General features: G+C 44.4%; 1 long non-coding RNA gene across 1 annotated transcript; it reads left to right on the top strand.

Moving 5' to 3' along the window:
- The first annotated feature begins 8,830 nt into the window (after positions 1–8,830).
- On the top strand, positions 8,831–9,225 carry LOC138663311 (uncharacterized). Its single transcript, XR_011318155.1, has 3 exons — positions 8,831–8,862; positions 8,944–9,030; positions 9,201–9,225. It is a non-coding gene; the product is annotated as an uncharacterized lncRNA (long non-coding RNA).
- The last annotated feature ends 891 nt before the right edge of the window (positions 9,226–10,116 follow it).

Consider the following 10,116-nt stretch of genomic DNA (forward strand, 5'->3'; position numbering starts at 1 on the left):
ACTGGACCCAATTGACCATGTGCATGGCTCCTGCACATCAGGAGGATATCCGCTTTTTGGTGTTGCATAATCTGCATGATGTGGTCGTTTTGGGGTTACCATGGCTACAGGTTCCTAATCCAGTATTGGACTGGAAATCTATGTCTGTGTCCAGCTGGGGTTGCCAAGGGGTACATGGTGATGTTCCATTTGTGTCAATTTCGTCCTCTACTCCTTCTGAAGTTCCAGAGTTTTTGTCGGATTATCGGGATGTATTTGATGAGCCCAAAGCCAGTGCCCTACCTCCTCATAGGGATTGCGATTGTGCAATTAATTTGATTCCTGGTAGTAAGTTTCCTAAGGGCCGATTGTTCAATTTATCTGTGCCAGAACACGCCGCTATGCGGAGTTATATAAAGGAATCCTTGGAGAAAGGCCATATTTGCCCGTCGTCATCACCGTTGGGAGCAGGGTTCTTTTTTATGGCCAAGAAGGATGGTTCTTTGAGACCTTGTATTGATTACCGCCTTCTTAATAAAATTACAGTCAAATTTCAGTATCCTTTGCCGTTGCTGTCTGATTTGTTTGCTCGTATTAAAGGGGCTAGTTGGTTCACCAAGATAGATCTTCGAGGGGCGTATAATCTTATGCGTATTAAACGGGGCGATGAATGGAAAACAGCATTTAATACGCCAGAGGGCCATTTTGAGTACCTGGTTATGCCATTCGGGCTTTCCAACGCTCCATCAGTTTTTCAGTCCTTTATGCATGACATCTTCCGAGAGTACCAGGATAAATTCCTGATTGTGTATTTGGATGATATTTTGGTCTTTTCGGATGATTGGGAGTCTCATGTGAAGCAGGTCAGAATGGTGTTCCAGGTCCTTCGTGCGAATTCCTTGTTTGTGAAGGGGTCAAAGTGTCTCTTTGGAGTTCAGAAGGTTTCATTTTTGGGGTTCATTTTTTCCCCTTCTACTATAGAGATGGACCCTGTTAAAGTTCAGGCCATTTACGATTGGACTCAGCCGACATCTGTGAAGAGCCTGCAAAAGTTCCTGGGCTTTGCTAATTTTTATCGTCGCTTCATCGCTAATTTTTCTAGTGTTGCTAAACCGTTGACTGATTTGACCAAGAAGGGTGTTGATGTGGTCAATTGGTCTTCTGCGGCTGTGGAAGCTTTTCAGGAATTGAAGCGTCGTTTTTCTTCTGCCCCTGTGTTGTGCCAGCCAGATGTTTTGCTCCTGTTTCAGGTTGAGGTTGATGCTTCTGAGATTGGAGCAGGGGCTGTTTTGTCGCAAAGAAGTTCTGATGGCTCGGGAATGAAGCCATGTGCTTTCTTTTCTAGAAAGTTTTCGCCTGCCGAGTGCAATTATGATGTTGGTAATCGAGAGTTGTTGGCCATGAAGTGGGCATTCGAGGAGTGGCGTCATTGGCTTGAAGGAGACAAGCATCACGTGGTGGTCTTGACAGATCACAAGAATTTGACTTATCTTGAGTCTGCCAAATGGTTGAATCCGAGACAGGCTCGATGGTCGTTATTTTTCTCCCATTTTGATTTCGTGGTTTCGTACCTTCCGGGCTCTAAGAATGTGAAGGCTGATGCCCTGTCAAGGAGTTTTGTGCCTGACTCTCCGGGTGTTCCTGAGCCGGCGGGTATTCTCAAAGAGGGGGTAATTTTGTCTGCCATCTCCCCTGATTTGTGGCGGGTGCTGCAAAAATTTCAGGCTGATAGACCTGACCGTTGCCCAGCGGAGAAACTGTTTGTCCCTGATAAATGGACTAGTAGAGTTATCTCTGAGGTTCATTGTTCGGTGTTGGCTAGGCATCCTGGAATCTTTGGTACCAGAGATTTGGTGGCTAGATCCTTTTGGTGGCCGTCTTTGTCACGGGATGTGCGTTCTTTTGTTCAGTCCTGTGGGACTTGTGCTTGGGCTAAGCCCTGCTGTTCTCGTGCCAGTGGGTTGCTTTTGCCCTTGCCGGTCCCGAAGAGGCCCTGGACGCATATTTCTATGGATTTTATTTCGGACCTCCCCGTCTCTCAAAAGATGTCGGTCATTTGGGTGGTTTGTGATCGCTTTTCTAAGATGGTCCATTTGGTACCCTTGTCTAAATTGCCTTCCTCCTCTGATTTGGTGCCATTGTTTTTCCAGCATGTGGTTCGTTTACATGGTATCCCGGAGAACATCGTTTCGGACAGAGGTTCCCAGTTTGTTTCGAGGTTTTGGCTTTCCATCCTCAGACAAATGGCCAAACTGAACGAACTAATCAGACTTTGGAAACATATCTGAGATGCTTTGTTTCTGCTGATCAGGATGATTGGGTGTCCTTTTTGCCGTTGGCTGAGTTCGCCTTTAATAGTCGGGCCAGCTCGGCTAATTTGGTTTCGCCATTTTTCTGCAATTCTGGTTTCCATCCTCGTTTCTCTTCAGGGCAGGTTGAGTCTTCGGACTGTCCTGGTGTAGATACTGTGGTGGATAGGTTGCAGCAGATTTGGACTCATGTGGTGGACAATTTGACATTGTCCCAGGAGAAGGCTCAACGTTTCGCTAACCGCCGGCGCTGTGTGGGTCCCCGACTCCGTGTTGGGGATTTGGTTTGGTTGTCGTCTCGTTATGTTTCTATGAAGGTTTCCTCTCCTAAGTTTAAGCCTCGTTTCATTGGTCCGTATAAGATTTCTGAGGTTCTCAATCCTGTGTCATTTTGTTTGGCCCTTCCAGCTTCTTTTGCCATCCATAATGTGTTCCATAGGTCGTTATTGCGGAGATACGTGGCGCCTGTGGTTCCATCCGTTGATCCTCCTGCCCCGGTGTTGGTTGAGGGGGAGTTGGAGTATGTGGTGGAGAAGATTTTGGATTATCGTATTTCGAGACGGAAACTCCAGTACCTGGTCAAGTGGAAGGGTGATGGTCAGGAGGATAATTCCTGGGTTTTTGCCTCTGATGTTCATGCGGCCGATCTGGTTCGTGCCTTTCATTTGGGTCATCCTGGTCGGCCTGGGGGCTCTGGTGAGGGTTCGGTGACCCCTCCTCAAGGGGGGGGGGTACTGTTGTGAATTCTGTTGTCGAGCTCCCTCCTGTGGTCATGAATGGTACTTCGGCTGGCTCTGTCCATGGACTTCCTCTGGTGGCTGTGGGTGTTTCTGAGTTTCCTTCCACAGGTGACGAGGCTAATTCGTTAGTGGACTGCTCTATTTAACTCCACTTAGATCTTTGCCCCATGCCAGCGCTCAATGTTGTACTATTGGTCTAGTTCGCTCCTGGATCGTGCCTTTTCCTTTGGGGAATTTCTCTGAGGCAAGGTAGGCTTTATTTTCCTTTCTTAGGGCTAGCTAGTTCTGAGGCTGTGACGAGTTGCATAGGGAGCGTTAGGAGCAATCCACGGCTATTTCTAGTGTGTGTGATAGGATTAGGGATTGCGGTCAGCAGAGTTTCCACTTCCCAGAGCTTGTCCTGTGTTTTTGTAGCTATCAGGTCTTTCCAGGTGCTCTTAATCATCAGGTCCATTATTGTCCTAACCACCAGGTCATAACAAGGATCTGAGGAGGGGAATGGGGTCTGTATGCAAAGTCTGGATCAGACCAGGCCATCAATCCGCAGAAATGTTTCCTGGATTTCTGTGAAGCAGACGGTCCATCCATGTGTATAAAAAACAGCGCTCTATGTACAATCCCTGGCTGCTCCGCGCACCAAACAGGGGGCCCCTATAGACCAGCACACTGCTCTCCTGAAATACTCTGTGCTGCTGTCACCCTGCTCCCTCCACCACATATCTCCCAGAATCCTTGCTCCTGCCATCCTCGGTGACTGTCTACTTGTCAGTATAAGGCTGCTTTCACACTAGCGTCAGTACGGGCCCGTCGCAGTGTCGGGCCGATGTACCGACGTATGCTGTGAAAGAAATGTCCGACGTGGGCAGCAGAAGCAGTCTTACGACGCTTCCGCTGCCCCATTGTAAGGTCTGGGGAGGATGGGGCGGAGTTTCTGCCGTGTATGCGCGGTCGAAAATGGCGGACTCGACGCACAAACAAACGTTACATGTAACTTTTTTTGTGGCGGCGGTCCACCAAAACATGATGCAACCGTCGCACGACAGTTGCGACGTGTGGCAATATGTCGATAATGTTAGTCTATGGGGAAAAAACGCATCCTGCAGACAACTTTGCAGGATGTGTTTTTTCTCCTGAACGACGCATTGCAACGTACAGCCAACAACGCTAGTGTGAAAGTAGCCAAAGGCTGCCGTCCACGCACAGTATTTGGTCATTATTTTACCTCAGTATTTGTAGCTAAAACCAGGAGTGGGTGATAAATGCAGAAGTGGTGCATTTGTTTCTATTATACTTTTCCTCTATTTGTTCCACTCCTGGTTTTGGCTTACAAATACTGAGGTAAAATACTGACCAAATACTGCTAGTGTGACGGCAGCCATACTCTGCAGTCACCAACAAAATGGCTGCTCACTGGGTCCTTGAATATCATCTTCTCTAATCCCTTAGCAAACACCCAGAAGGGGAGGAGAGGAGTGACATCACACACGTCAGCAGACTCCGTCCATAATTACTGCAGTGCAGTAATGTGAGCTAGTTGTACACTAGGTTTTTCTGAAATGTCAGCAGCTGCTCCCCCTAGTGTTTAAAAGTGGAAATTCCAAAACTTTTCAAATTATTTTTCATATTTTACTAAATTATAAACAAATGATAATATTTTTTAAGAAAATTTAATCATTAATTATTTACATTTTTACAATTTCTGAAAAAATTTTTTTTTGATGGCACCTTCCCTTTAAGAAACACGTTATTAGCAGCGTATATATATTGCTCTTCAAACAATCCCAAAAACAGATTTGCGAATGTACATGCTGTCTGAGTCCCCATGGCAGTACCAACTGCCTGAATATACCATTGATTTAAAAATGTAAATGCATTATGCGTCAAAATAAATTTTAGTCCTGCGCAAACTAAATCACAAAATTTGTCGCTACATTCTGTGGTATTTAATATCCTCCTCACTGCTTCCACCCCTCCTTCTTGTGGTATTCTCATATATAGGCTAACTACATCAATTGATGCAAGTGCAAAACCTGGCTGCCACTGGAAGTTTTTAATACTTTTCAAAAACGCATCCGTATCTTTAGTATACGATGGAATACTCGTTAACAGTGGACGTAACAACCAATCTACATAACGAGACAACGGTTCAGTGACCGATCCTACCCCGGACACTATAGGGCGCCCGGGTGGATCGGTCACTGACTTGTGTATTTTGGGGACATGATACCAATGTGGCCTGACTGGGAACTCCGGCACCAGTTTCTCCGCCCTGTTCTGGGAAATAACATTAGTTTCTACTGACTGCTGTAAAAAAGACCGTAGTTCTTCTTTAATTTTATGTGTAGGGTCTTTGGGCAATTTTTTGTATGTGTCTTCATCTGCTAATTGTCTCATAGCTTCACTTATGTATTTATCCCTGGGAATTAGCACCGTCCTCCCTCCCTTGTCAGCCTGTCTTACTATTGTGTCAGACCAATGGGCAATTTCTGTTAATGCTTTTTGCTCCATGGCTGACAGGTTAGCTGGAGCTTTTCGATAGATCAATGCCTCCATATCTTTAATTACCTGGGTTTCGAAAAGATCTATTAAATTCCCTGGTGAGACTGTGGGCATATAACGGGACGGCACTCCCCCCATAAATGGCTCCACTAATTCTGTTTCCTCATAGTTATGAACGACCCCCTCATCAGTGATACTTAACAGCAATCTTGCATCACCTCTTACGTCTGCTAATGACTCAGCGGTGCCACCTGCCAGAAAACCGAGAGGACCTATAGTGACGGGTTTTTCGCCCTCTTTCACTACAGGTGCTCCCTGAACAGACTTGAAAGCTTTATGCAGGTGCATCTTCCTTACTGCCTTAAAGAGGTCTATCTTAAAGTCCATCAAATTAAATTCATCGGGCAGACAGTACGACAGTCCCTTATTTAACAACGAAATATGACCTGGGCCCAATACGTGATCTGTGAGATTGAGCACTTGTTGGTCCGTGGATATTTCTAACGTCTCTGCCTCCAAGACACACTTTTTCTCTTGCGGCGTTGATTGTCTATTGTCTATAGGTAAGACAATTCAATGCCTGTATATGCGGTTCCGTGAACATCTTAGATCTATTATCACCAAGAAGGGAGTACCAAGATTAATTGACCATATTCATGAGATTCATGGAGGTAATTCCTCCGTTCTGAGCTTCGCAGGAATTGAAAGAGTAACTCTACCAAGTCGAGGGGGGGATTTGCATAATATACTACTAAGAAGGGAAGCCAGATGGATCATGGATACACGGGCGATGGGCCCCTTAGGGTTAAATGATCGAGTAGATATGTCCATTTTTTTGTGAGCAGGCATAGAGAAAATTAATCAAAAGTGAGGGCATTTAATAAATCAACAATGAGTTAAAAATAATAATAATAAAAATAATAAATTTGCCCCGCATTTCCTCCATATATTTTCATATTGGTCACTATTGGTTACTCCTTTCTTGGTGGTCTAAAGTGCATGAGATCACTGTTACTATTTCTCTGATGTTTTTTCCAGTTCCTAATGTGCGGTTCTTTTGTAAAGCTAATAGCCTATGTGTTTGTTCGAAGTGAGAATCTTTTTAATGGGTTAAAAGATTAGTACATCTGAGTATGTCAAAATAGTCGTATGTAACATTATCCTTAGATTTGTTCATTAGTCCAGAACGTTATTGTTACGGTGATTAGTGCATGTTAAGTTGATATTGGTTTTAATTGTTTTTAATAGTATTTTGTAAGCGAGTGAAGCGCCAGGTGGGGCAGGGAGGGTTGATGGCGGGGGGAGGGATTTTACCTCCGTGCACCTACTTCCTCTGCCTCACTGGATGCTCACTCACTGACCCGTGGAAGCGCCAGGAGGGCGCGAAACGGCTGTCGTCAGGCTTGCCGCACTGCATGTTTTGTACCCCCGGCTGTGATGGCTTTTAACCAATAAAAGTTACCTCTCGGAATGGATCGGTGAGTGCCGCCTCTCCTTCTTTCTTCTTCGATTGGACTAAAACTTGTTCTTGCTGCTCCGGCTTTAAAAGCGGTTTTCCTACTCCCAGAAAAGGGAGCATTCGAGGCCTTGTGTAGCCAGACGATGAACCTGGCTCAACAACTCGAGACTTTGGTGCTATATTGCTTTTCCCACGACTACCTGATGCTCCACCTCCACTACCATCATTACCAGCTGGCAATGACCACCCACGGCCACGACCTCTTCCACCAGACTTCCTCATTGTTTGAAAAACGTAACCAAACTAACGGTATTTGTTACTGTAAAACCAGTTACAAGGTGAACTCAAACTTCTGTTGGATTTATATATCCCTTTATAGGTGGGTCAGACTGCAGGGAAAATCAGGCCCAATGTATAACAGTACACAGCTTCAGTGGCAGACAGATATGCCACTAAGGCTACGTTCACATTAGCGTCATGCGACGCAGCGTCGTCGACGCACGACAACGCATGCGTCATGCGCCCCTATCTTTATCATTGGGGACGCATGCGTTGCATTGTCGTGCGTTTTTGTAAAAACACACGACGCATGCGTCATTTCACCACACCTGGGTGGCGTCGGAGACGCTACATGTTGCATTTTTGTAGCGTCCAAAAAACGCATGCGTCGCACTTGCGTCGCTCGTGCGTCGTCATTGCGTTACAATCTCCCATTGAAACCAATTGACAACGCACGAGACGCAAGTGCGTGCGTCGTGCGTGCGTTGTGCGACGCATGCGTCGTTAGATAAAATTAAACAAAAAAGTGTCTAGACAGTGTCTAGACAGTGAAAACAGTGATAAAAACATCCCCCATATATAAAGAAAATGTTTGGATTGTTTGTCACTTCTGCTGCAGCATCTACAGGCTACACATCAGACCAGACTTTCTTTTTTCTTCATCCGCTGTCCAGAGATGTAAGTATAGAATGATTCTGTGCATTTTCTGCATGTTTTATTTTGTAATTGTTTTTGCAAGTTGTGTATTATATTCTGCACTGTGGTTGTTTAAAGATATTGTTGCATTTTTAGTCTGGTTGTGATGTATGGCGTTGTGTATAGGATGGCGTTTCATTGTCTGCGGCCTTGATTATTGTTCTTTCCAGGATACATTTTTATTTTCCATTTATTGGTTTGGTGAGGTTTTTTGTATTCAGTTGTGATGTTTTATTCTTGCGTTATATGATGGCGTTTAATAGTCTCCGGCCCTGTCGGTTTTATTGTAAAGTATGGTAGTATAGAATGATTCTGCACCCTTTTATTAAATGTAATAATTTTTATTGCAAGTTGTGTATTATGTTCTGCACTGTGGTTGTGTAAAGACATTGTTGTATGTTTCTGGTTGTGATGTATGGCGTTGTATGGCCTTTTATTGTATCCGGCCCTGTCGGTTTTATTGTAAAGTATGGCGGTGTATCCAGGATTGCCGTTTCTGCCCTTAATTTTTGGGTGTCGTTAATTTTTTCCTTTAAAAAATTTATTGTGTTTTTTGGGTTGCTCCGTGCATACTGTACATTTTTTTTAAACAAAACTCTCTATTTGGATTCCGACATAGGGTCTGTTGTGTATTTGTTTTGTTATCTTTAGGCTTTTGTTTACTCTGGCATTGTGTTGTCTCTGCCATTGTTTTTTTTAATCAATGTGGCAGTGTTGTTTGCTCAGCGTTAGTTCAGTTGGAGTGCAATGTTCTTTGAGGTTGAAATGTAAATTTTTTTATTTTTTTTGTATTTTTGTTCCGCTGTATTGTGCATAGGATAAATTTTATTTTGTTCTTTATTTCAGAATTGCATTAGTAATGGCCAGTGACTCAAGCCACACCCCACCGCTGAGGAGTCCGGTGAGTACATGATCTACTATTGCTTACTATTCGCTGTCATTTGTAGATGGGTCACTCAACTTTTTGTAAACTATTTTCCAGGCTTCTTCAAGTGAGGAGGAGAGCCAGGAGGAACAGAGGCAGCAGGAGCAGAGACCACGGGACCAAGCTGTGGTTGCAGGACGGCGAGTAAGTTTTTATGTCAAACCTATTCCTTTTTTTTCTTTAAGTTTTTCGTTTTTGCGGGTATGGGGGGTGGTGGGAGGGGGGGGGGGGTGGTGGAGGTGGTAGGTGGTGGGGGAGGAGGTAGGGACAACTATTTTTATCTTGCAAACATTAATATTTTCCATTTATTCTAGGTTTCACAACGGGCCCATGATGACCCACTTGACATTGACCTGATGGTGGCATCCATAGAGGAACGGGGCCCGTTGTGGGACAGCCGTGACCCCCGGCACGCGGACCAGGGCATGTTTCGCCGTTTGTGGATAGAGGTGGCACAATCGCTGTGGGATGGCTTCGACAGCGCTTCCCCCACGGGCAAAGCTAGTTTTCGTAAGTATTTCCAAAATGCTGCTGTGACCCATCATGCCAGGATACACAACCGTCAGTGATGTCTTCTATTGGGATTGCACACGGTTGCGTTATCATTTTCAATATTTTCTCTCAAACTAATTTTTTTTTTTTTTCAATTTATACACAGTTAAACAATTGAAGACCAGATGGCGCTCCATGAAGGACCGTTTCAAGAGGGGCCTGAAAAAGGAGGGACAGATCAGTAGTGGTGCTGCAGCTTCAAGGACCTCAATCTACAAATACAATCACATTTTGCAGTTCTTGCGACCGGTCCTTGAAAGCAGAGAGTAAGTATAGTACCTATGCACACACCTAGTTTTTACAACATGCATATTCACGTACTATATTCCAGCCACGTAGCTTATTGCCCAGCCATTTTTTTGGCAAGTACAAAGTATAGAAATGAAGAAAAAAATTCAAGCTCACCGAGGCGTGAAAAGTAAAAAATACATACTTTTATTCACTTCAATCATAAGCAGAGGATGAAACATCAGCACAATACAATAGACACTATCTACGCGTTTCAGGTGACAGGGAACATCAGACATCATGATTAAGGGTGCCCTATCACCTGAAACGCGTAGATAGTGTTTTTATTGTATTGTGCTGATGTTTCATTCTCTGCTTCTGATTGAAGTGAATAAAGTATTTAGTTTTTACTTTTCACGCCTCGGTGAGCTCGAATTTTTTCTTCATTTC

This window comes from Ranitomeya imitator, chromosome 2 (genome assembly GCF_032444005.1).
Source record: "Ranitomeya imitator isolate aRanImi1 chromosome 2, aRanImi1.pri, whole genome shotgun sequence".
Classification (NCBI taxonomy): domain Eukaryota; kingdom Metazoa; phylum Chordata; class Amphibia; order Anura; family Dendrobatidae; genus Ranitomeya; species Ranitomeya imitator.